The 27,077-nt window shown below is 38.0% G+C and overlaps 1 long non-coding RNA gene across 1 annotated transcript; it reads right to left on the bottom strand.

The window, feature by feature from the left end:
• Window positions 1-6,103: 6,103 nt before the first annotated feature.
• LOC144650272 (uncharacterized) lies at window positions 6,104-10,576 on the bottom strand. The gene is made up of 4 exons (XR_013570061.1): window positions 10,532-10,576; window positions 10,155-10,388; window positions 9,743-9,852; window positions 6,104-6,562 (listed from the first exon to the last, which is right to left on the bottom strand). It is a non-coding gene; the product is annotated as an uncharacterized LOC144650272 (long non-coding RNA).
• Between the last annotated feature and the right edge of the window lie 16,501 nt (window positions 10,577-27,077).

The following is a 27,077-nucleotide window of genomic DNA, read 5'->3' as shown; positions in this document are numbered from 1 at the left end:
GTACACAAAAGCTAGATAGGATCAAGAAAAGGCTGAAAGCAGACCTTGTTATTAGGATACAATGTACATGAAGGTAAAAGTTTGTGTGTTTGATAATAAACCTTTTATTTTTACCTGGTACTTACGGCGTCCTTTTGGTATTTTTGCAGAGCTACCCAAGTTTTGACTCACTGAGTTTTGCCTCTGTAAGGTAAAAACCTGCAATCATGCATAAGAATAGCTGCTGTCTTGATGGTTGTAATATGTAGTTGTTGAACAAATTTAGCATATGAGTCGTGTTTCGGATCCATGGCATGAGAATTGTTAAGGTGTGTTAGCTGTAGAAAGAACAAATATGAGGGTATTGAGGGTGGGTGAAAGCTTCTTTGGGAATGTTTAAGGTTTAAGCCAACGCAACACCATAGGGGTCAAGTTTTTTAATATCTCATGAATTCATGAATTCAGGGTGTCATGAACATTTATAGTCAATTAGTCAATTATGTTAATTGTTACATTATCACTGTACAGTTCAGTCTTGTCGTCAATGCTTGATCGGTTTCTTCGCTTATCTTTTCGTCTGTTTTTAATGCTTTCAAGATCGCGGTAGCCATAGCCTTAATTTCGTCCAATCTCCTTGTGAGACGTTCTCCAATTGCTCTCAGTTCTGTGATGTTTATGGCTTCAGTATCGGCCATAAGACGCTCCGCGCGTTTGATGTCTTGATTGCAGTGACCTTTATATGCCCCTCTGACTGCCTTGTTGTGTTTTAGTTCTTCCGTTGACGTTTTAATGTGGGTCTCGGCACCAGTTTCAGAGATATTTCACTGACACTTGAAAAGATGGACTTTGTTTATTGACGACAAGACTGAACTGTACAGTGATAATGTAACAATTAGTTACTTAGCAATCTGTGATGTAACATAATTGACTGATTGACTATCGATGTTCAAGGCCCCCCTACTGAAATCTAAAAATTTACACAAGAAAAATCCCTGTTATCAATTACACTTTAAATCTTATCAACAATACTAGTAATTGCATGATCAGTAGAATTCTTGGACCTAAAACCAAATTGATTATCAATCTTTTCGAGTAAATCAACCAATATATTGCACATAAGCTTTTCAAGTGACTTACTAAAAACAGGCAACAAGGACATTGGTCGGTCGAAAACTGGAGGATCCCTTTTCATAAACTCTAAGGAGACATTTCAACATTTGGTATTGAGCAAGGTAAGGAAATTAGAAGGTCTAAGGTGACAGGGGTGCAGTGATAGCTGCGAGATCTGGTTGTTGTGGCCACTGGTAAGTGATGCTTCTGAGATGGCACTGGTAAATAATGCTTCTGGAATGGCACTGGTAACTAAATTTCATCTGCATGCCAGATGATATGCCCTTCCCATGAGAACTAAGACAGTATTTCATTTTCGTAAGTGATTCTCTAAAGAAATACTTGACCACTCAAGCATTTGTTTTTTTATAAGTGCGTCTTCTTTTACTGTATTAATGAGAGCTAAAGGGGGCAAATGGCGCTTATCAGTTATCATAAAACCACACACAAAACCATCAAGATCGAAAATTTACAAATCCCAATTTCCAGAATCCTAAATCTAACAGTTCCTTCTTGATTTGCTTGTACTTAACCAGGTTTCCTCTACCTTAAATGGCCTTAGTTACCTCTTCCGTTGGAAGCTCTTCCATAACAAATCTGTCTATTTTGTGAGCTACAAGAGGGAACTTTTTGTAATGTTTGTATCACTGATACCTATAGTAAAAATTTAAATCCTTATAAACATCAATGCAATTGTTTTATAAACAACAAAACTTTTACTCAGAACCTTCACATGGAAAAAAATTCATTACAATAACGAATATTAATTATATAAAAAACATAATATCATAATGGTTATAAATAGCGTCCCTTAAAAATGATAAAAATGTCATTGCTAACTGGCTAGAGTTAAAGTAAGGGATGGTGATACAAGGCCCATCAGTTCTTGTAATTCTGCCACTGTCGAATCTGTTACCTCTTTCCCTTTTTCAACCTGACTATGAACTGAAATTTAACTGTTACACCTGAAGCCGTTATTTCTAGACCTATATCAAGCCTATTTTTGACTGTAACTTGTAACTTTATGTAATTTAAGCTGGGTATGATTTCTTCAGTCTGCAATAAATATCAGTAAGTGTTACTTTTATAAGTGTTTCACCTGCCTCTTCATAAAAGATGACCATTGGTAGTCATTTGTTTTAGAGGCATAAACTTCATTTGGTGTGGGCTCCTCAAGGTATTTAAAGAAGGGAATTGAGGCTTGCATGGTAGTCAATTGAGATTGCTCCGACAGTTCTGATGAACTGTCATCTCTTTCGCTTGGACCTGTCACTTTGTTAACAAGTTCTTTAAACGTTTTAACATATTTTTTCATCTTCTTAACGAAAGATTTCTTTAAGGGCGAGAAAAATTTCTTTAATTTTTTTGGTGGATGGCGTTCAGGTGTGTAATCTGTAGATGCTGACGGTGTTCCTGACAAACGTTTTGCGAACGGTATACCTTTGACACCAGCTGGTGGTGATTTCCCTTCAACATCAGCTACTGTCTGTGAACTCTTGCAACTCTTTTGAGATTTGATTTTCTTAAATATTCATAACTAGACTTTGCAAATCGTCCAGTTTTGCATTGTTTTTGAATGGAACCTCTTCATGTCTCAGTATTTCTTTTAAATACTTAATCTTGACTTTAGTGTCTGACAGATTCAACTCATGCTTGTAAAAATTAACTATGGAATTTAGTTTTTCTTTTTCATAAACAATTGTGTTTCCATACACATTTGGATCAGAAACACTCTGTTCATAAACAAGAATGTGAACATACTCAGGCCTTTTACACTGGGGAGTTTCTCCAACATACTCAGCCTTTCCCCCTCTTATTATCCCATCATACAAGTACCAACCCCCTGCACTAATGCATGACGTGGCACGACGTTGCGACATGAATTACGTGCGCAGTAAGGATGCGCATAAACAATAAGCGCAAACGTCCTTAAGGAATGGTGGAACCACCCCACCAGAATGTCATTGCCCTTGTCAGTTAGATGCACTCGATCTTTCCTGTACACATTACCGTTAAAAAGAGAAGAGGGAAGTTCATTTAATACAACAGAATGGGAAAATAAATCGTTAACCTGAAAACAAAGCAAAGAGTTAGTTGAGTGTACTTTTGATTGAAGGTGATCGAAACATGGCAAAATAGGAAATAAATAAATAATAGCATTAGGGCATTTCTTACGAAGAACAAATAAAATGTCGATAATAGTGGCGACAATGGACTCGGGGGTGTTTAACAGTAAATTGTTGGTCCCACAAAGAAGGGTAAGAGCAGTAATGGAAGACGCAAAATTCATCACTTCTGCTCGGTGCAGAATGGCCTCCACAGTGTGGCTGGGTATACCGGCGTTTATCACTGTGGAGCCGGAAATTATTGGGAATAACTCGAAGCAAACATCTCCATGTTTTTGGTAATTGAGTCATCAAGTAATGTGGTCTCCACCCCCTCTTGCATCCTTTCAGCAATCTCTTCCATTTCACGAGCCTTCCCAGGCCTCCTCTTTGGCTTCAGCGAGCAACATAAAAAAAACATAAAATAACCTTGGAAGTGATCACTGATTAAACTGGAAGTGAAATTTCATGTTTCTGGACTGCTTAAACGTAGTGGAAGCTAGGATTTTTAAAAACGTTTTTCTGTTGTTGTTGTTTTTTTCAGATCAGCATTCAATGTAAAATTTACAATCAGTTACAGGAAAAACTGCAGTTGCATCTGTTTTGGTCCTGTGTTTGCTTCGGGTGAAGGTCATACTTTTGAAGTATGCCCTTGTCCTTGGCAGATGTAACATGTCCAAATTAAACAAAATCCATAAATTTGAAAACCGTGAATTGTTTCTGATGTCAAGACACTTGATGTTAATATCATAGTGAAATGAAATAGGTATGAAAGTGCCAAAATTGATTTTTTTAAAAAGAAAAATGTGACAAACAGCTAACCAAGCATTTAAAAAATATTTTTCAGAGTCCAGCACATGCACAAAGAGGTGCGCTTACAGTTTTAATGAAGGCAAAGTTGATGCTCATCTTACAAAGCAAAGTGCTCAGTCTGAAGATCATTTGCATCTCCTGTCAGTTCCAGTTGATGTTGTTGCCAGCGCAAAGTCTCATTCAATGAATTTGAAGGTCAGAGATCGAATAAAGTTCTTTGTTGAAGTGTTCCGCCACAAGAAAACCGTGTACCTTCCAACAACAACAACTCAAGCCACGAATGACACTGGGTCATCTGCCTGATATTACCAGTGCCCACTGCCAAGAGCGACTTGTTCACCTCTGCAGTTCACCTCCGACTCTGCAGTGGACTCATGAAGTCAATAAAATTCACTATGTACGCAGATGTTGTGTCCAAGGTGCCACGTAAGCCAATCAACGTCCTACTGTGTAAGCGCATCCAACTTAATAAGCTTTGTGCTGGTAATAGCTTTTGGTGATTTGAGAAAGCCCTCGACTTCTTTGACGCTGGCGAGACCAGTCGAGCTGCGTATGTGGCCCAAGGAATTTTTGGTTGGGCAGGCAAACCCAAACTTGTGGGCCTGTGGAATGGTGCTTGGCCTCTTAGCTATCAGGTCTTATCACGATCTCGATTGCAGATTTCGTCTCGGGAATCAGAATAAAATCAACACCTTTCTTTTTCTTTTCCCTCTGATCTCAATGAGATCAAGCCTAAAGATATAATGCAGACCTTGAAGTTATCAATCTGTACTAACATGAAACTAAGGCTTTAGTGGACATTTCTATATTTTTTCCTTACATCAATACTTGTAGCCATTACAGTAATAGATTAAGGAAACAGCAACTTCCTTGATATTCTGTACCATTAAAGCAGGGCAAAAAATAATAAGCAAAGGCTACAACGTAGTAAATTTTTTTTTTATCTAATTTGCATATACAAAAAAAAACATCCTTCATCTGGAAAGGCCTTTCAAATAAGCTACTGAAACTTGGTTTTTACTCCATAGGTACTGTAAGGTACATACAACTGAAAATATTTAAACAGTGAAGTCCTGTAGTTTTATCCGAATGTAGGCCCTGTGTAGAAGTTTATGGCTTACTTTAAATTACCTCTCACAAAGATGGCCCTCCAAGGCTGTCAATGATTCTTTTAAGACATCGCTACTATGGGCCCAGTTTGGTTGAGCTTGAAACTGGGCAATTTGTAAGGTTGCCATCTCGCCAGATCTCCGCTTGCTGAAAATATGGTGGCGGCAGGCATCAAGGAACTACTAATAACCACAACTTAATTACAGTATAATGTGTCTTTATTTTAAAAGTTTTTTATTAGCTCATAAGAACTTCATTTTAAGACTGTTCATTAATGCTAACAGTTCCTCCAAACCAAATCCTGGTTAGGATAAGCAATTGTACCAGGCAACGCCATAGTGTTCTTTTGCATACCAGATATTAAGCCCTTACCTAGAGAATTTAGACAATTTGTCATTTTTGAGAGGGATTCATCTAAAGAACTACTTGACCTCTCAAATGTCTTCTTGCCAAAGCTTTCTTCTTTAGTGAGTTCTTAAACTAGTACATCTTGGGTACATTTCAAAGCCTCAATGCCACTTTTGTAGAAACTGCACCATGGACCTCCTTTAGGGCTTTGCCTTTCTCTCTTTTTATTTTCAATGACAGTTCTTCGCACCCTTTCAAATACAAATCAAAGGCTCTTTGAGCCAACCCATTCGACCTATTTGAGGTATGAGAGTGCGTTTTTATGTTTAATTGCAGTTCACAGTTTGTTTCAGTTTTGGCTAGTTTATTGAAATGAAGTATTGTGTGTAGTGAGTTGCATGCCTATTAGCTTCATTTAAGTTGAAGTATGCATGTTGTGTGCATGGATTTTCAGAATTTTAGGACAGAGACAGGTGACAAAAGAAAACCATGCCATACTGCATGTAAAACATTAACTTTATTTTAATCTCCTGCGAATCAAACGAGCAACTTGGAGCAAGTCAATGGCTGCTGCATTGACGCGTGTCTTGCCAAGGGATGAAATGTGTTCATTGCCATGACGCATGTCATCCTGCGTTGCCTTGGTTTCCGCTCTTGCGCCGCCGCACTCCAAAAAATTGCGACTGTTTTTTGTTTTTCAACAAAAGTTTGAGAACTAGAATTTTCCTTTAACTTTTCATATCTCTAAACATTCACGTGCGATTTCTTAATGCGACGAAAAGTTTGCCACACTTTCAAAATCTCTGTGTTTTTCATTATCAAATTTGCATTTTGCTTGTGCAAAGTCTAACCCAGAAATTTTTTAAAACTTTTTTTGCCGCGTAAGTTTTAATGTATGAGACTCTTGTATCGACCAAACAGAGAAAACACGCTTTCTTACCTAACACCTTGCTATCCATGCTGTTGTTAAGCGTTTTCTCGTGTTTTTTGTTGAAACTGTACGAGTAAACTTTTTCTTGTCTGTAAGACGTCCCAAAAAAGCTCTGAGTGAAATAATCTCAAATGAGCACCAATGACATAACAGTATAAAATAGAGGCTGAAATAATAATAATAATAATAAAAAAAATAAAGTTTTTTGGGCGCATTGGAAAAACTCAATGCACTTACATTTCTATATTAAAGAGGTTAGCTAAAACTAATATAATGTTATAATTACCTAAGACACTAATAAATAAAATGAGTAAAACAACTAATCAAAGGAAAAAATTAAGGTAACATACTAGGTTATTAAACTAGAAATCTCCAAAGTGAAATTTCGTGTGGCTGTGTAGCGCATATAGTTAGTTCATAGAAATGTTAAAATGTAAATATTAGATGCGCCGATGATTGAAAGTTTTTCCCAGACGTTTTTGGGCTACTGCCCCTTCTTCAGTGGAAAATGTAACGCCAGTTAACGAAAAAAAGCATGTGGGCGTGATCAATGTTTGAAATTAAAAATAACAATTTAAAACGTAGGCCACGGGCACGCGCGCTTGTTAGAGTGAACCTAACAGATTAAATAAAACCAAAGTCCACATTCAGGCCACAAGGTCGCAGAGTCTTGTAGCGGAAAACAGGCTTTGCCTCAAGTCGTTTTCTTTCCATGGTATCAGTTAGTCCGGCACGGAGCGCTGACACAAGCATGTCGTTCGTGCTATGTCCTGGCAGATTAAAATGTTGAGCCACTGGAGTATCGCTTAAGGTGGTGATGGATCTTAAATGCTCTCTAAACCTATCAGCCAGTCATCGGCCAGTTTCCCCAATGTAGCATTTGGCACACGCGCAGCATTGGTCTGTATATACAGCATGCGTTGTGGTGCAGGTGTATCTTTGATGGACATGGATTGATCCGCCAGGTGCATTAGCCACCGGAGTCGCGTTGGTGTAGTCGCGGGTCTTGCAATGGGGTCTCGCACAGGGGGATGTTCCAAAGTCCGCGCGGGCACCATTCGTTTCGTTTCCTAACGTGCTCCTAACCAAGGCATTGCTTGCTGATGGAGGCATCAGGGATGTCAATGGAACCCATAGAAATTTAATGTCCTAGCTTTTGTTTTTCTTGCTTTTAAAAAATACCGTAGACCCACTACCATAATTTTCTATTACATTACATTACGAGGATTTCCCCTTATGTTATATAAGAAATAAAATATTATTCCTCTTGACTCCTTTGAGTTGTCTTTATTTTGACCATTCACATAAATGATTGCTCTTACAAACTTTGAGACCAATTTTTCCTTTATAAATTTAGCTTTTTTTTTTTTTTTTTATCCTTAGTCTCCCCCACTCTTATTCTTCTTCTTGCCAGCCTCTTCAATTTCTTTACGACCTGCAACTAAATTTTAGCTCTATTTCTTTTTTTGTCCATCACAATTAAATTTTCATTGCAGAGGTTGAAAGGGAAGAAAATAATTCATTATGTATTAACCTATTAGTGAGCTCACTTTTTTGAAATATTACATACCATTTCTTGTTAAAAACAAAAGATATAGCCCTTTTCTCGTCAGGAGTCCAGAAGGACTATATGACTAGTAGGCACAGGCTTTGGGTAGGGGTCGCTGCTTCCGATATCTGCTTCTGATAAAAATCAGCTAAGTTGAAGAGACATGGTGAACCAATGTCCTTTGCGAGCATCTGTTGTTGTTGCACAAAGATATCAGTCAAATCACATAAAATGAAGGTGTTTCAATATCAGTTAAATAAACTCGAGATACGTTTCAAGCAGTACAATTAAAGTTACCCCAACTGGCTGCTAAGATCTGTCTTTTTCTGTAACACAGACATTGTGCATAATATGTTGGTTGATGGTGGCCCTGTGTAGCTCTCAAGATTTAAACCCTCTCACTCATAGAAGTGATTAATATGTAATTTCTCCTTACATTACTAGTACACTATCACCCAGACAGGTGAGAGGTAAGAATAATTCAATAAAGCAAATCATCAATCATTGGATATTGTCTGATACGCTGATCACCAAATTCCAAGAACTATTTAAGAGAAATCTACATTGTATATAACAGTCAGTAAGCAGAGTTAATATTCAGACAATTTATGTGAGTAAAAGGGTTAAGATCACTTATGGAACTGAAGAAAGTTGTCTCTTCGTTAAATATTAAACTTAATAAAAATTATATGGAAACCAGTCAACAATCTTTGAGCCTGCATTTTTCTAATTTATCGACCGTACCTGTACAGTTGAATAATATATTTTGTTTCCCACTGTTGTATTCTATAGAGTTAACGTTGCAATTTTCTGTTGTATGATCTTCTGATGTTTTCCTGTGGACACATAATGAGTTTCACCTATGTGACAAATATAAATGCCGGCGGAGTCTCCTTCGGTATTGACTGGACACATAACTGTGAAAGGAGTAAAAGTTGCATTTGATTCTGCTATGTTAATTGTCAAATTAAGAGAATTGGCAACTGCTTGAATTGTAATTCCATCTGCCCATTTTCCTTGCCTTGGCATATTACTCAAAAAGGCTTGCGAAGAATGTTCAGTATTGCTTTCTATAAACATTTACTATACTGAATTCCATGACTACGTTCATAAAAATGATTAGGCGTGTCATATAACTGATGTGATACAGCTCGAAAAAACAATCTCCTCCTCCACCTGTGTCAAGCGCAGATCTTCCCAAATCGAATAATCTTGATTGCAGTAATGAAACTGGATTTTCTCTTGGAGCAAACTGCATTCATGTTATCATGTCACTGATTGAAAGGCCCAGAGTTTTGAGCTACGTCTCCATTTCGTGATACAATGCGACTAGATACCCAAAGTGTCTGCATATGACATCACTTTTATTTCTGTTAACTATAGCTGTTGGTTCTAAGACAAGCAACAGGTACCTTCGTCTTTTTGGCTGATCTTACTCACACAAAATCTAAGTAAAACCAATGTTCTTTGCTCAAACAATATCTTGTAGATTTATTTTAATTTGTTTTCATTGTGGTATGTTTACGATTTGTGTTTACACACCATTCATTAGTCAACCAACAGTATGCAATTCTTTTTCTGTTGAAATACTTATAAAGTCTTGATGATTTTGGAACTGATTTTTGAAAATGTTTTCGCATTGAAGTTCTCACTTTTTTCTCTTTTTCAAAACACGCTTCAGTGCTTTTGTTGGATTCTTTATACCACTCTGTGTACCTTGCGCTTTTAATTGCATTTCCCTTTTACCAGAGTTCGTAAAAGTGTCAAAACGAGATCTACACATTATTTTTCATTCACCTGCACTGCTTGCTTATTAGTCTGGTCATCATGATTATCGGCATCTTTATAGTTCATCAGCAAGTCCTCCGCTTTATCTCCTGTTCAGTTTCATTCCAATTCACGTGTCTCTAAGATTGAAAAGAAAAAAATTGAAAATAGAAACATTTCCCTGGGGCTAGTTACTAATCAGTTGTGTTGAGGGGGGGACTTAAAGATGATGGCTGGAATGCTTGTGTGATGAATTCAAGATTAATAATCTTGAATGAACATCTTATCAAGTTACACGAGGCTATGATGGCTGGAATGCATGCGTGATGAATTCAAGATTAATAATTTAGAATGAACATCTTATAAATTCACACGAGGCTATGATGGCTGGAATGCGTGCGTGATGAAATGCAAGATTACTAATCTTGAATGAACATCTTACCAGTCTTTGTCTGTTGACCATTTTTTGTAATACACCACAGCCTGGCCAGCACTATTGCGAACAATTTTGAATTGATGTTGGTGGATGTGACCAGACATGTCATTCATGTCTGCCTCCATCCAATCTTTTGCATCAAATACGGTGTTAATTTCTCTTACTTCAACCTTGGGCGTGTAACTTTGACCCATTTCGTACTCCAGCTGAGAGAGAGTGTGGATGTCCTTTTTCATAAGCCTGAAACAAATAAAAGTTACACAGTATGGAGATTTTCATGTCTAAAAATGAATTGTTTCGAGGCAATGCATAACCTCTGAATTTAATTTTACATCTTTCAAAATTTGGACAATGTACATTTTTAAATTACATTATGTATTTACCTTCTTGCAAAACACGAAAACATCTGATCTATATCTTCGTGTGTATGTCCCGCACAACTTTCAGGGTTTCAGTTTTCTCTTTAACTTTCGTTTGAACATCTGTATGAATTTTTTTGTCGTTGTAAGTGGTGAATATCATGCCTGTTGCAAGTAAACATGGTTTAATGTCTATTGCCAATTCAATTTTGAAGTCAAAGATTTTCTTTTTTTTAATTATACTTACCAGTACTCGCTGAACTTAGTTGTTTTTTGTTTACACCATGCAGGAACTTGCCTTCTTTAGTGACTTTGTTCCTTTTTTTCTCATTGGAGAAAAAATGGAGCCGCTGTTTGTATTTGCACAATTACCAAACAATATAGCCGCGCGCCCACTTAACGTAAGTAACACTTATAAATCTGCAATAACTCAGTGTTGCATTGCAAGTTGAACGAGTTGTTGGCCGTATTACTACCGCGCACCCAACTTGTTTCGCAACAAATTTCGGTGTTGCAAGTTGCACAAAGTAGAACCTACTTCTACTTTTTGCAATAATTTTTTTCATCTTGCAACCCCGAAATTTGTTGCGAGACAAGTCGAGAGCGCGGTAGCAATACTGGCAACAACTCGTTCAACTTGCAATGCAACAATGATGAGAGACAAGTTGAACAGAAATATTGCCCGTATTATTGGGTCTTATAGCCATGCGCCCACTTAAAATTATAAACTGCAATATCTTCAATCAATATAGACGCGCTCGGACTTAACATTATTAACTGCAATATCTCCAATCAATATAGACGTGCTCGCACTTGAGATTATTTACTGCAATATCTCCGATCAATATACCGTAGAATTCCAGTTATAAGCCCTGGGCTTATAAAACTTCGTAAGGGATTTTGGGTGGGCTTATAAGCGGAGGAGCTTATATCCGGGAGGGCTTATAAGCGGAATGCAAAAATCGTTTCGAAAAGAACCACGGGAGTGTTGATCGAAAAACGTTTTAAAGTTAAAAACGCATAATAAAGCAACATTTAGCCCTGTTCAGTACTTCCATCCGTTAGAGGGGGGCATATATCTAGGGGGGCTTATAATCGATGTATTTTTTTGTTTCCAGGTAGATGGGCCTATAACCGGAGGGGCTTATAAGCGGGGGGGCTTATAACCGGAATTTTACGGTAGCCGCGTGCCCACTTAAGATTATTAACTACAATATCTCCGATCAAGATAGACGCGCTCAGACTTGAGATTATTAACTGCAATATCTCCGATCAATATAGCCGCGCGCCAATTAAGATTATTAACTGCAATATTTCGGATCAAAGTAGCCGCGCGCCCACTTAAGATTATTAACTGCAATATCTACAAGTAATGTAAGTGAAATCCCCGAGCAAAATAGCTGCACTCACTCACGTTTTTTGATGTTTTGAAACTGATTCCTGGACGACATCCCAGGCAAAGTTTGAAAAGTCCTCAATGGTTATGTCGAACTTAATAAATGAAACGAAGCCGTCCATAAGTGCATAAAGCATAAAGCATTTAAATGAATAAAAACCAAGGTGTTTGCAGTAAGTTCAGTATCTGACGGGAAAAAAACATGAGTTACACACCTCGTCTATATCCTCCTTGTCATTCCGGAAACGGTCTTGTTCATCAAGGTTGTCAATTGATGACTCGCTGTCATCTGCAGAAGGCAGCCACTTCTAAAAAAACATTTTAACACTTAAGAGGCAGTCGCCATAATTCCGGTCTGCCGATTTTCGGATCAGTAACACAATTGCCTTCAAACTTTGCCCACGAGTCTATCTTAATTTAAAAGCAAATGAAATCACCCTAGTTTTTGCAAATAACGCAAAATAATTTTTTTATGAATTTTTTTCGATTGGACCGCGACTGGCCTATTTTTAGCAATGGCGACAAGTGAAAAATAGGAAAATTGTCGAGTTCATCGCTTCAAAATTATAAATTATTAGGAATTGTTATACCTTTCCTGGATTAAATTGGACCTTTATTTGTACAAAGCACACAATTTCGGTTCGTCTAAAAGAAACTTACAATACGAAATAATTTTTTGTTTGCAGCCTACTTCGCCATAAACGCCAACAGCTCAAAAATGCACATTTTCAACGGGCCATTGCGCAAAAGTCCAACTACTTCCGCGTAATATTTGTATCCATACCAACTAAAAAGAAGTCAAAGAGCATAGAAATGTAAAACTATGTTGTGGTTTAAGCGAATTTTTAGCGCAGCCATGCAGCAACTTTGCTGTTGTTGCGAGCATGTTTATTTACATTGACACAAGAAAGTCGCTCACGCGAAACGAATTTAGCATGAATAACACAATATTTCGCAAACGTCCCGGCTTAACAAAACTTTGAAATAACAGCTGACACAACAAAACATCATTTAAGACCCGAAAACCTCACCAGCTAGTCAAAAATATATATACTGTCGCCTACCTGCAAGACAACCGCACAAGGTCAAGTCCGCCATGTAATTAGATTTCGCATTCCTTTCTAGTTTTCGTCGAGCATAGTATTCGCAGAAAGTTTCGAATTGAAACAATTGCCCATAAAACACTTTGCACAAACCATATGATTTCGATAATATGAACAAATGAAGGAAAGTAGCGGGCAGCACAACCGAAAAAATTAACCGAACACAATACATTCGACAATACATCGGCTTGAACGCGAATGTTGATTTGAAAGTTGTGTCACGCAATCTAATCTAACCACGTTATGTGCCAACTGAAGAAATAATTCTCCAAGAGTCAATAATTGACTGTACGAAATTTTAAATATTGTTTCACGCTGTCCGGAGCCTGATGTTGTGCTGTCTTCGTGTGCACCATTTTGGTGAGTTTAATTGAAGCCAAGCGTGCATTATTTACCTAGGTTGTTTTGATTTTCTGATTTCGACCACTTCCGGTATATCTTCCTTTCTTGATGTTTCCATCTGTAAAATTTTTCGTTCACTTTTCAAATACAAAAAACTCACTTTAGTAAAATGATATATAGTTTCTGTTAAGTTGTAAAAAATTATGTAAATGATAAAGATAAGCGGATGATCAGGAATGAAAAAAGCAGAAACAAAAAGAGGCCTATAAAAACCCGCCGCCATCCAGCACATGTCAATCATACTTTGTCTTGTTCTTGTGAAGTTTTCACATTTTCCAACAAAATGGAGGAGTTGTGCTTTCTGTCATACACTTCGAAGTACAAAGGTAGTTGTGGTAATTCAAGGGGAATAACCGAGCCCGTTCGCCTTGGAGATTGTAATGATTCCGTAGTCAGGCCCATAGCCTGGTTTTTGCCCGGGTAGGTTCGTTTTCTCTTAAAGCGGACCAAACAGTTGTAGACTGAACATTTGCTTAGTAATTTTTTCTCTTTATTCACTTTAGCAGTGCACACAAAATGCTATCAGGGGCGTTACAAAGCCAGCTTTGAAGAGCTGTAGACTAAAGGGCGCGCGGAAGGGAGAGTTCAGGGACTGGACTATAGACCTGGTTAACTGGCCCGTAAGGGCCGCCGTTTTCGAGGATCCAACAGGGGGTACGCTTCCATGGGGATATTTTTTTTACTTTATGGCGATTTTTCTTGTATTTTGGAAGCACATAAAGTCTAATATTTCACAACAGAGGATTGCACTTAGTATTTTCACTCATTCCTATATAAACGAGCTTTTCTTTAACGCCACATAACATCGTACGTGTTTGCATTGGTCCGGAGCCAGTTTTCACTTGCGCGATGAGCCTTGATCTCATCGCGAAAGGGTAGAGATATGTGATCCGTTGCCAGTAGATATTGCCTTTCATTTTAACTTGAATAAAGCTCCAGCCTGAACTGAAAAAATACGATGCTGAAAAATTTGTATGCCCTAGAGTACTAACCTATATGCTGGCCAAGCCATTACCACCGATACGTATCAGAGTTAATTGTCTACGGGGTGTAAGTGAGCTAAACAGCCTACTTTCATTCGCGTCAAGGTGCACAGGGGTATCATAGTGGATGCATAGAAGAGCAAGGTTAGACAAGCGACTTTTCCCATCGATGCTCGCATTCAGTTGCTACAGCATGCAGATGTCGATGGCTTTAAAAATGAGACTTTTGCATACTAGAATTAAATTATATTTTAAGCGTTTTGCTTAAGCCTACCCTTCCGAATTCTCAGAACTTGTTGAAATTTGTTAAACGGGCTGCAATATAATTATATTCAAATCAGTGGAATCAATATGAGATGCAGTTGTGTCACGATCTGCCTTTGGTTCTAGTCTGAAAACTGAAAAAGAGGGGAATACAGGTGAAAGGTTTACTAGTTTATTATGTTATTTTTGTTGAAAATAAATTCACTCCTGAATACAAATAACGTCAGTGAAAATTCTACGGGCCTGATAGTTAACCACTTAACTTCGTGCCATTCTTATAGATTCTATTTTAGTTTTCTTTTATCTCTTATTTTAGTGGAACATCTGTAAACTAGCTATTCTAAGCTAAGCATGTTTCCCTCTTTAAATAAAGTATGTATTGTATATCTGTCTGGATTTGACAAAACGTGGACTCCGGGATCCGTCACCGACCCCGTGGGCAGCTAGCTGGGGCCATGACCTAACAGCCCTAGGGAGCCCTGGGTCAGCTGTTGAATTGCAATCCGGCTGGGGGGGGGGGGGGGGGTGGCTAAAGTCAGGTTTTTGGCTTGTTTTCTGCAAAGACTTTGCTTGGAAATGTGGTCAAGACTGCTCCTGGCTTTTGTTTTTTGGGGGCTGGCTCAGAAGCCTTGAGACCTCTGAGAGCTCAGCTGTGACCGGGCATGGGAAGGCTTCCTAGCAGTGCCCCTGGGCTCTCTGAAATCCACAGGGGGAAGGGAGGGGAGGGCTAAGAGAGTTGCTGGCCCCAGGCAGTTCCTGGGGCCTTGTTTTCTTAAATCAGGACAGATATTGTATTTTTTGGCCAGAGCCGGTGTTTTTGAATTGCCTCCATCAAAGGCAAGTAAAATGTTTATATGTCCTAAGCATCGTCATTCACTTGGGGAATACTGGAAAAAGCGCAGGCCATGCCAGTATCCAACCCACCGCGGTTGTAAGAAAGCCATCAAAAGCAGAGATGTTATAAATGTTCGGATGCCAAAGGAGATTATGAAACTCCATGGAGTGCTTGTCCCGATTTGATCAGGTTGGTAAACCTAGTTCACATTACATTCATATAAACGTGACAGAGATTTTGTTTTATTGGCCTCTGTACTCGCTCGCCTTCGCGTAAAAAAGAGACGTTATACAGAACACTCAGTTTCAGTATTTTCTTGTTAAGGAACAATGTGTGCCACACCGTAAACACACCACATATCAAATAAACATTTTTAACCATTTCTGATGTAAATAGAGCTTAAACAACTGCAATTTACAGTGAAGTTTCCCTTCATGCGCGAGCGACCTAAACCCCCCCCCCCCTCCCCCCCCAACACACACACGTGCACACACATATACCGGAAGTGGTCGAAATCAAAAATCAAAACAACCTACGTAGAAACTCTACGTAAATAATGCACGCTTGGCTTCAATATAAACTCACCAAAATGGTGCACACGAAGACAGCACAACATCAGGAGAATTATTTCTTCAGTTGGCACATAACGTGGTTAGATTAGATTGCGTGACACAACTTTCAAATCAACATTCGCGTTCAAGCCGATGTATTGTTGAATGTATTGTGTTCGGTTAATTTCTTCGGTTGTGCTGCCCGCTACTTTCCTTCATTTGTTCAGATTATCGGAATCATATGGTTTGTGCAAAGTGTTTTATGGGCAATGGTTTCAATTCGAAACTTTCAGCGAATACTATGCTCGACGAAAACTAGAAAGGAATGCGAAATCTAATTACATGGCAGACTTGACCTTGTGCGGTTGTCTTGCAGGTAGGCGACAGTACATATGTTTTTGACTAGCTGGTGAGGTTTTCGGGTCTTAAATGATGTTTTGTTGTGTCAGCTGTTATTTCAAAGTTTTGTTAAGCCGGGACGTTTGCGAAATATTGTGTTATTCATGCTAAATTCGTTTCGCGTGAGCGACTTTCTTGTGTCAATGTAAATAAACATGCTCGCAACAACAGCAAAGTTGCTGCATGGCTGCGCTAAAAATTCGCTTAAACCACAACATATTTTTACATTTCTATGCTCTTTGACTTCTTTTTAGTTGGTATGGATACAAATATTACGCGGAAGTAGTTGGACTTTTGCGCAATGGCCCGTTGAAAATGTGCATTTTTGAGCTGTTGGCGTTTATGGCGAAGTAGGCTGCAAACAAAAAATTATTTCGTATTGTAAGTTTCTTTTAAACGAACCGAAATTGTGTGCTTTGTACAAATAAAGGTCCAATTTAATCCAGGAAAGGTAAAACAATGCCTAATATTTTATAATTTTGAAGCGGTGAACTCGACAATTTTCCTATTTTTCATTTGTCGCCATTGCTAAAAATAGGCCAGTAGCGGTCCAATCGAAAAAAATTCATAACAAAATTATTTTGCGATATTTGCAAAAACTAAGGTGATTTCATTTGCTTTTGAATTAAGATAGACTCGTGGGCAAAGTTTGAAGGCAATTGTGTGACTGATCCGAAAATCGGCAGACCGGAATTATGGCGACTGCCTCTTAAAGATGTAGGTTTATAAATGGACGTTAAAAAGGGACATGCCCATTGTACCTCATATAGATTATTCTCCAATTCTTGTAGTTTCTTTTTAACATGTTCGATTGTAGCGTCGTCCATTATTTAGGTACAGGAATAAATGATCAAACCGGCTATAACCGGTGCAAACAATGTAGTGCGTTGATGTGGGCAAGGGAGGGGGATGCTTTTTATAAGCTAGTTAACAGGTTTTAACCAATTTAGAGAGCTGACGCCAGACTGAGTAATAGCTAATGCAAATGCTGTCGCAAACGCTGTCACAAGAGAGTGTTAAGTTCAATCAGTTATTTTTCTTGAAAATAGAAAGTTCAAATTCCTGATTTGGTTAGACAATGGCCAGAAAAGGATACAATTCTACATCGAGAACATGTTACCTCATGCAAACAAGGTTACATGTTTAAACAGCGAATTGAAATGCTAGCGCGAGTAGGAGCCGACAGCGTTTTTGTTCAAACTCGATGGAAGCAATATGTGTTGCCGCGTAGTTGATGGCCATCGTAAACCCAAATTTCTGATGGGTAATGAACAATATTACCAAAAGAATCTTCAGTCGCCACAGGAAACTCCTACCTGAAATTCGTTAAACCTTGCTCATCAGGTTTAGTGTATTAGTCTTTATCCCCAGGTTCTGAAATTCCTCTGACATCTGTGATTTGATATATTCCATGAATGCATCTAGCTGTGGTGAAGATACTTTTTCGGCCTTCTCTTCTTAAGGTACAGATACCAAGTCAGAATCTTTGGCTTGTTTTAGCTTGCATGGCGAACATTTCTTTGTGTCTGCTAGTGTTGACATCAGGTACGCTTAACATCTGCTAGCAAAGAGGCTACTTGATTTCAAATATTCTGGAAATGTACATTGGTTTTCTTCAAGGTCACAAAAAGCAGAAACACACTCTTGTGCGTAATTGCCCAACTCGATCTTCATGTCTTCTAAGGCATCATACTTGGAAACTGCTTGCGAAAAGTAGCGTTTACTTGCCATCGTCTGTAGGGACTCCAAACTGATGTGCTTGTCTTCCTTGTAATAGATATCCCAACCCCCTCTGCCTTTTAGTCTTATCTGTTTTTAACGTGACTCACTGCTGGTTCTGTGAAGCCAACCAATGTAGAGCCTGCGACACCTGCTTTCTATTTGTCCAGGCTCCCCCATAGAACCATATTTTGGGTCCCTTAGAGACAACAGTACTATGTAAACTTTCACTGCTCTGAGAAGCATTTTTTTACAATTTTGTTAATAACTGCCAATTTCTGAGGAGTGTCAAGACCTTCAATATATCTTTTTTTGAGAAACTTAAGGCTATACCTTTATCCATCACTCCCAAAGTAGTTCATACGTCGAGGAAACTGCAGTTAAATCAGGGAAACTAGGAAATAGGGTGCAAACTATATCCTTCCAGCAGTCTGCAATATGTTTGGTTTCTGGAGTAGCTCCTTTCAATAGCTTGAACAATATTGAGACTCTTGGTTTCATTTTTTGGAATGTTAAAGTCCCGAAAGTTGACTGCCTGTAGACGGATTTCTAGTAAAATCTGTTAGAGCTAATCGTGGACACCTATTTTAAACCTAACTAAAACCTAAGTGCTATTATTCTATTAATAATTTGATGTTATGGTACTAGGTAAGTAAAACTATAAATGTGATAAAAAAAAACTACATACGTAATGATTTGTTAAAGGCGCTAAGGCAGTTTTATTGTTACAGATCTAAAACCAGTGGACTGATAAGAGCCAATAATGATCTTTGGTGCTGCAGGAATATCAGGTTGTTCAGGTAGCCGAAGGCAACTTTGTAGCAGTTATGCCTTCGATTTCTTGTGTACAGAACAGAGAAGAAATTTTGACCTTTTCTCCCTACTTGCGAATATCTGGCTATTTTCTCATCCCTGAATAAATATTTCCCCTTTTGCTGCAGGATGTGTCACTAGCCTAGAGGACAAACCTCTCCAGCTCCACTGACTTTACTTATTCCCACTGTTCAACATCAGGCAGACTTCTGCCCCAGAAGGGGCGCCCCGGGTTTTGAAATTGCATGGGGAAGCTGGAGACTCATGAAAGGACTGCGAAGGGGAAGCAGGCTGCAGACATTGCTGCTGGCGTACGCCTGGTGGAAAACCTCCAGGTTCGTTGTAGCCCCGTCGAGGATGGGCAAGCAGGTGACCTTCTGATGAAAGCCCCTGTCATAGTGAAGCCACACGTCTGTGGAGGGAAACTGGTGTGCATCCACACAATCAAGTTAAGGTATTTTAACAGCTCGGTAGCATGCGTGGGGTAAAACCCCAACACCACTTGGCTATAGGCAATCCAGCAGTCAATCTAGGAGATGATATCTTTGACCAGGTGACGGGGAGGGTGCTTGGGAATGATGAGGTGTTTGTTCTTCAGGAAATATTCTCTCAGCAGTTCGTTGACCCGTAGATATGGTGAATGTGTCTTGTTAGGGTAAAGGATTGTATCAGCCAACACCATATCTATCATCTGCATACCAGATGATATGCCCTTCCCCTGAGAATTAAGACAACTTGTCATTTTTGACAGTGATCCTCTAAAGCATTACTTGACCTCTTAAATTAAGTGATATATGCTGTTAGCGGAGCTTCTAGCGGCAGCTCCTAGTTGGGCGCGGGCTAGGAAGCACGCGTTACATACTATTAAACTTGAGATGCGCGCATGCTTGATCGCGCGCATTACAATGATAACAGAAACTAAAATTTAAGTAGCTCTAAAATACATCTCTCCTAGGGTTTCTACTACAAAAGAAATCGTCACTATTCAACCCCTGGGGATAAATGCAGCTGACTGTATGCCCACTGAGCCTCCCTATCTCTTAGATATTGTTCCGCTGTACACTTACCAATAAGCTGTATCCTTACGTCATTCAAGCCATTATGATCCGACTGACTAAAAAGCTTATAAATGATATCATCCTTAGACTTCCTATCCACAGACAATCTTCTATGGGCATTAAGTCTAGATTTATGATCGTTAAATCTTATTCTAAATCTATTAATGGTAAATCCTACGTACTGCATTTCACATTTCAGCACAAGACAACAACAAAAACGTGATCCGAATTACAATCTAGCTTAAAGTTAATAACAAATTCCCTCCCTGTAACCTTACTTTTAAAAATAATACCCTCTACCAAGAAATCAAACCCTACATCGGTTGTCCCCACAACTGTTGTCGGAAAAAAAAAAAAGAAAAAAAAACAAGCAAACAAAACCAGTAGTTTCACTAGCAACCTTTGTGGCATCCCAGGTGTTAATGTATGGAATCCCAAGGTAATGGGTTCCCAAGTCTCCACTAAAAATAGTGGGAATAAGGAGGGGAGAAGTATGCATGTGGAAGGGGAAATGTTGTATGTACATGTCAAATAAAATAATAAATGCACTAGCGTTGAGGGACCAACAAACTGCAGTGCAGCCAACGTCCATCACAAGGCAGTACTAAAAAGTGTGAAATGAAATAAAACTCTGCACTAACGTTGAGGGACCAACAAACTGCAATGCAGCCACGTCTACCACAAGGTAGTGCAGGAAATGGCAAAAGTAACAGAAATAACTGAGTAAAATTAAAACAAAGATAAAATTTGCACTAGCGTTGAGGTACCAACAGACTGCGATGCAGCCACGTCCAACACAAGGCAGCACAAATGAAATGAAATAATAAAATGAATAAAATGAAATAAAATATTAAGTAATTGTTACCAAAATAAAATTTTAAATTTAGCACAGAATAATAAAATAGTAGTAATAACAAAACATTTAATAAGAATATTTTAAAACATCATTAAGGTTTAGCTTGTATGTTAAAACCTACAAACAGTTTTATGTTATGTTATATTACAGGTTTAAGGTTTAAGGTTGGGGAAAGGCTTTAGGTTAGAGGGTAGGGAAAGGATTTTCTTGGTTGGTTTAAGCTGAGAGTAGTGTAAACTATCTCTAAGGGGAAAATTTAAGGTAAGGGGGCAAGGCAAAATTGCTTTTTGGTTTAAATTTGAGTTTAGATTAAGGTTTATGGATTCGCGTTAGACCTGAGGACAAGTAAAAATTTAAATTTGGAGGTAAAAATTATTTCGTTCTTCAAACTCTTTGTGGTTTAACTTCTTGCGGTTTTTACTACTGGGGTCAGTAAAGGGTTTTCACATTGAGTTATTGGGGTAGTGTGAAACTGTACCCGGGGGTTTGAATCGAAAAAAAAAAAAAAGAATCTCATGGTGGAGGGTCCGCGTTGTGGGGGAGGGAGGGGGAAGTAAAATGAAAGGAAACAACTATTTAGTAGTTTTTCGTTCTTAAATGTCTTTGTGGTGTGTATTTCTGGGGTCAGGAGAGGGCAAAGGTGAGCTTATGTCGAGATGAAGGGCATGTGTTACGATGGACAGGAGCGACATATAGCTGCTTCTAATCAAGAGAATTTATCTAAATATATGCTAATTTTTCTTTGAGGGTTAAATTTCTAATTTGTTTTCGTTTGTTGCTTTTAATTTTAAAAAAATTATTTTTGATTAAAAAATAATAATGCAAGACGAATGGTGAAACATTCCAGGTAACTTTAATTAGCATTGTATTCTCTTTTTTCTCCGCTTAGGTATCGCCATTCCTCATGGTGAACGTCAAAATAGAACCATGTGCTGCATTTGGAATCAAGGTTAGTTTTAATGAAATCTATTTGCCGGGCTCGTTTTTCTCCTTTGGACTGAGGGGCCCAGTTTTGCGATGATAAAATCCATTCTGAGATCACATACGGTGAGCAGCCATTGCCAATGAAAAATAAAAAAGTTTAAATGTGTCACTGTCTCCTATAGGTTTCTTCCAGAAAAGTGCTTGGATGTCTTTGGGCCAGAAGTTAAGAGGATAAAATATGTCGCCATTAAGTAGGTGGAAGAGCTGTAAACGTCGATTGGAAATTTGTTGTCTGTTGAGAGGTCGGATGCGGGAAGTATAGAATTGTAAAGTGGATTCGTCTGTTGTCTCTGCAGTGGCCATAGTAAGGAGTGAGTTGTTGTGTCTAGTATAAGATTAAAGTAAACATAGTTATGAATTTTTGGTTATGCGTTGGTAATGAACTGATTCATTGTATAAAAACGCAAAATCTAATTGGGTCAAAATGAAAGGAAAAGAATTAAGTTGAATTGTCGATTGATTTCGGTTATGGTATAAGAGGACACAAATTTATTTGTTCTTTATTTGGAATAAAAGGGTTTGCATAAGGGTTGAAGGAGGGTGTCATTCTGTCTATGGGGTCGTGGGATGGTTTAAACTTAAGGTGAGATGATAGGAAACTTGTAAGTGGAAGGGAAAAGAATATATAATTATATGATTTTTTCGTTCTTTACATGGTTCAAATGGGGTAAAAAAATGTTTTTGGAGGGGGAGGTGAGATATTCATGGGTAAATCTTTAGGTGGGGTAAGAGGAAATTTGTAAATGGAAATGAAACATCTAATGTTCTTTAACTGTGATAAATGGGGTTGTGTAAGGGTTTAAGGGGGTTCATCCTGTCTATGGGATGAAATTGATGATGAAAGGGAAAAGAAAAATCATGTTGTTTTTTTCGTTCTTTAAATGTTCATTAAACGGTTCAAATGCAGTTTAAAAAGGTTTGTAAGAGGAGTGGAGTTGGGGGTTTGGTCTTGTCTTTTGGTACGGGAGATGGTTAACAGGGTAAGACATATGAGGGTGAATCGTTAGGCGGGGTAAAAGGAAACTAGTCATTGGAGGTAAAAAACTATTTGTTCTATAATTGGAACAAGTGGGGTTGAGTCAGGGTTGAAAAAATAAAATTAAAAATAGAGTGGGTATCCTTTTTCCCTCTTATGATTGTTAAAATGGTCAAAATGTGGTTAAGAAAGGTTTGAATGGGGTGGGGGGGGGGGTTGGTCGAGGGGTGGGATTCATATTGTTTTGGGTCCATGAGACGGTTTACAGGACAAGATATTACATGGCCAATCCAAAGGTGGATTGGGAGGTTTAGGTTGAAATCTCTGGCCAAAAGGTAAGAACATGTGTATTTAAACTTAATGTGAATTATTGTTATTAATTTTTTATAGGAGTGGGATTGAATGGTGTAACAATACGAAAGAAAGTGCACATGACTGGTCAAAGAAAGAATTTGAATAAAAAGAGAAAAATTAAAATTTATAAAAAGCTATTAAAAAACAAAAAAGTACGAGTAACCTTGTACAATTTTTAAGCCATACGGGGGTTGGGTAACAATAACATAGTAGCAGATAAAACCTAGCGGGAAGAAATAAATAAAATACCTTGCGTAAATGATCCGCGTCAGGCCAGTAATATCCAAATCGATGTCACAATAACCAAAAGCTGCTAACAAACGCTTTGAAAAAATTTGAAATAAAAATTTTTTGCCGGAAAATTCTGTGGAGTTATTTCGTGGCAAAATCTTGAAATTATCTGGAGTACGACTTTTCGAGGGTCGATTGGAGGTAAAACAGAAAATGAGACATGTATTGGAGTACGCTTGATGCAGCTTGTAGATCATGTAGGGCAATTCTTCGTTCTTTACATCACGCGGTCGGGTGAAAGATTCTTCGTTCTAATTTCATCATGCAGCCAAGAAAACGATGGTAGCGTGTACATGAAGGCACGTTGTAAAAGGTTGGTTGAATTATTTTTCGTTGTAATTTCTTGTGGGTAAGTTGTAAAAGGTGGGGTGGTAGAATTATACTCCGTTTTCATGATTGCAGAACAATTGTTCGTTCTTTACATCACGGTCGGTAGAATGATTCTTCGTTCTAATAATCATACAGCCAAGAAAAACGAAGGTGGCGCGTATACGATGGGACGTTGTAAAAGGTCGGTTGAAATATTCTTCGTTCTATTTTCCTGTGGGCAAGTTGTAAAAGGTCGGGTAGTAGAATTATATTCTGTTTCCATGATTTTTAGTTGTTATCTGTGAGAAGTGAGATAGAAACTCGGGAGATTTCAGTTCGTAAGGAGTCTAATGGAGCTGAGGTATGGTTAGGGGGAGAAAGAAGAAAAACAGAAGAAGTAAAACAGTTACATGACATTGGTCATTAGGGAACCATGCCCTCATATAATGTGATATAAATGTCATATAAAATGCTTTAAGACATAGCTTAAAATATTTATTACAAATTGTTCAAAGAGCTTGTACATGGTGTATGGTGTACTAAAAAGATCCATGTGCAATAATTGTATTTTGGCTTAAAAGTGTATAGATATTGTGGACGTTATTTGGTAATGATTAAGATTAAAAACAGAGGCTCTAGATAATTTGTAATGCAAAATTAGCTAGTGGAAAATGCTCTGTATGGTACAGTTCATTTTACATAAATCATTGTTTAAAAGTTTTGGCTTTCAGAGAGAGATTAAAAGATGTTACTATATACATGTACATGTACACCTGTACATCAGGAAAATGTTTTGGAAATTATGACACTTATAATGAAAAATTACATAAGTAAGCAAATTATTATAACTAAAATAAATCAAGAAGTATAGCCTGCAGGCAATCTTTGCAGTCTTTTCTGCTAATAATAATTTATAAAAACATGGATCATTATGGCAACATATTGTCATGTGCTTGTGGTATGTAAGGATAATTTATTATGAAGTGATTTGTTTGTGAGGAGCATTGTGTGGAGTTTTGTGGTATTGCAGTAGGCTTTTGAAAGTTTGGGAATACGTAAGTTGTGGTATTTTCGTAGGATTTGTTGTACTATTTTGTCTGTTCATAAGTGTTTGTTATATATAGTTCGGTAATAAACAGTCGATTTGGTTTTTGTTTGTCGTGTTCTGTTTCGTCTTTTGTGTGCTGTGAAAGGGAGCCATGGGAATGAATTGTCTGTGATAAGTTTGTCTGGATAGTCAAGTGCGTTCAGTCTTGGTCGAAATAAATTGTGTATGTAGTTGTAGTCGTCAATTGTCTTACTAAGTCGGCTGTATCGTACAGTTTCAGTCTTGATGATGCCAGAAAAAATGTGTTGAGGATGATTAGATGAATAGTGCGGGTACATGTATTTGTGGTGTGGTTTTTGAAAAATGTGGTAGTGAACTTGGTGGTATCTGATGGTATGGTGATTTAATGAAATGGTGAGGTCGAGGTAGTTGACTGAGTGATTGCTGGATGTAAAAGTGATTGGAATTTGTGATGGGTATGCTGCACATAAGTTAGCAATTAGAATGTTAGTATTAGCTTTATTAGTAAGCATAAAGCCGTCGTCAATGTAACGACAAAAAATAAAAATGCCATTAGTATTAAAATTGTTATAGAAGTTATACTCACTAAGGAGTAAAACAAGATCAGCAATTTGTCGACTATGATAGCTGCCCATAGCGACGCCCTTTATTTGCTGATAAACAAAATTGCCAGCCCTAAAATAATTACGTTGGTTAATAAAATTATTAAGGTTAAGTAAATAGTCTCTATAAAGATTAGGCAAATTAAGTAGCTTGCAGCTGGTGATAATGGCTTGTATGGTGTTTTGATATGAGATGTTGGTGTAAAGTGATGTAAAGTCAAAAGTCGTGAGCTGAAAGTCATCTATTACCTTTATGTCAACGGTTTGCAGTTTGTTTATCAGTTCAGTAGAGTTGTTAACCAAAGGAAAAGGAATGTTGTTATTAGTAAAAATTGTTTTCAGTTGCAAAATAATATTGTCAAGTTCTTGTCCTAGGAGTCGTGAGGGGTCAGATGTTATCCAGGAGTGTGCAGTGATGATCGGTCTACCAGTAAGTTTGTCAATGTTAGTTGTTGAGGCAGTATTGTCTAGTTTATGTACTTTAGTACAGTTTCATGTAGGGTATCTGTAAGTTTTTTTCTTTTTTGTTGTACAGTAGTCGTTCTTTGTAAAGTTCTGTCAGAAACTGTGTTTTGAAACGTGCTTTTAGTTTGTTCAACAAAAAATTAGAGTTGTCAATTGTTGTTGTCAAATTAAAATTGTCGATTCGTTGGTATGTCTCTTTGTCTGAAAAATGTCGTTCGTATTCGGTTTGGAACCATGAGATGGGCACTAGAGCCCATCCCATGTTCTTGTCTGTTTTAGTCAGTATGAGGTCGTTGTTGTTTTGTAGTTGGTGTATGTAAGTAGACTGATCTGTGGTTATGTTAGTGTGGTGTGGGTGGGATAGTGTGTGCAGGTTGGTTGTTTGAAGGTATTGTTTTGTATATGTAGTGGTGTTGTGTACGTAGTCAACGATGTGTATGTTAAAATGTGGTCTGCTTTGTTCTTGTTTGAGGAGCGTATGCGGGTGTGTGCTGGGGTAAGGTTTGTAACGGTGGTTAGATTTGGATGATTTTTGTTTGCGTGTACAGGAGTTGATATTTTGTTTCTTGATTAAAGAGCATAGGGCTTGATTGACTTCTTCGGTGATGGTGTTCTTAATAAAGTTGTTGTTAGATTGTTGAAGAGAAGGGATAAAGTTAGTGCCTTTGTCTAGGAGATTCTTGAAGGTAGGTGGCAGATTGACATTGGTGAAGTTGTGGATCTTGTCTGTAGTTTGAAGTTTGTCTTTCTCTTGTTCAAGTTTGAGTTTTCGTTGGGATGTTTCTTGGGCTTGAAGTATGTCGGATAGATTGTCAGGTTGGAGGTTGTGTCTGTGTTGGAGGAAGGTATTGAAAGATCTTTGTTGAGTATGCAGATTGTCGATTCTTTTTTTAAATGAGGAGCCATGGTTTCTGTTGAGTTGGGTGATTTTTTTGATGGTTGTGTTGAAGATGCCATTTGTGTGTCTCTTGATGGATGATATACGTTTGTCTAAGTTTAGGTTATCTGTTTTGAGTTCTTGAATTGAGTGCTGAAGGGAGTGGATGTTTTCAGATGTGGATTTGATGGAAGTGGTAATGATAGATTCTTTGTTTTTGAAGGTGGAGGTGAATAAACAGGATTGTAGGTTGTAGGTGATTGC

This window comes from Oculina patagonica, chromosome 4 (genome assembly GCF_052425735.1).
Source record: "Oculina patagonica isolate OP01 chromosome 4, crgOcupat, whole genome shotgun sequence".
Taxonomy (NCBI): Eukaryota; Metazoa; Cnidaria; class Anthozoa; order Scleractinia; family Oculinidae; genus Oculina; species Oculina patagonica.
Note: the sequence above shows the minus strand (reverse complement) of the source record. Positions and strands in the feature narration are given on the sequence as shown.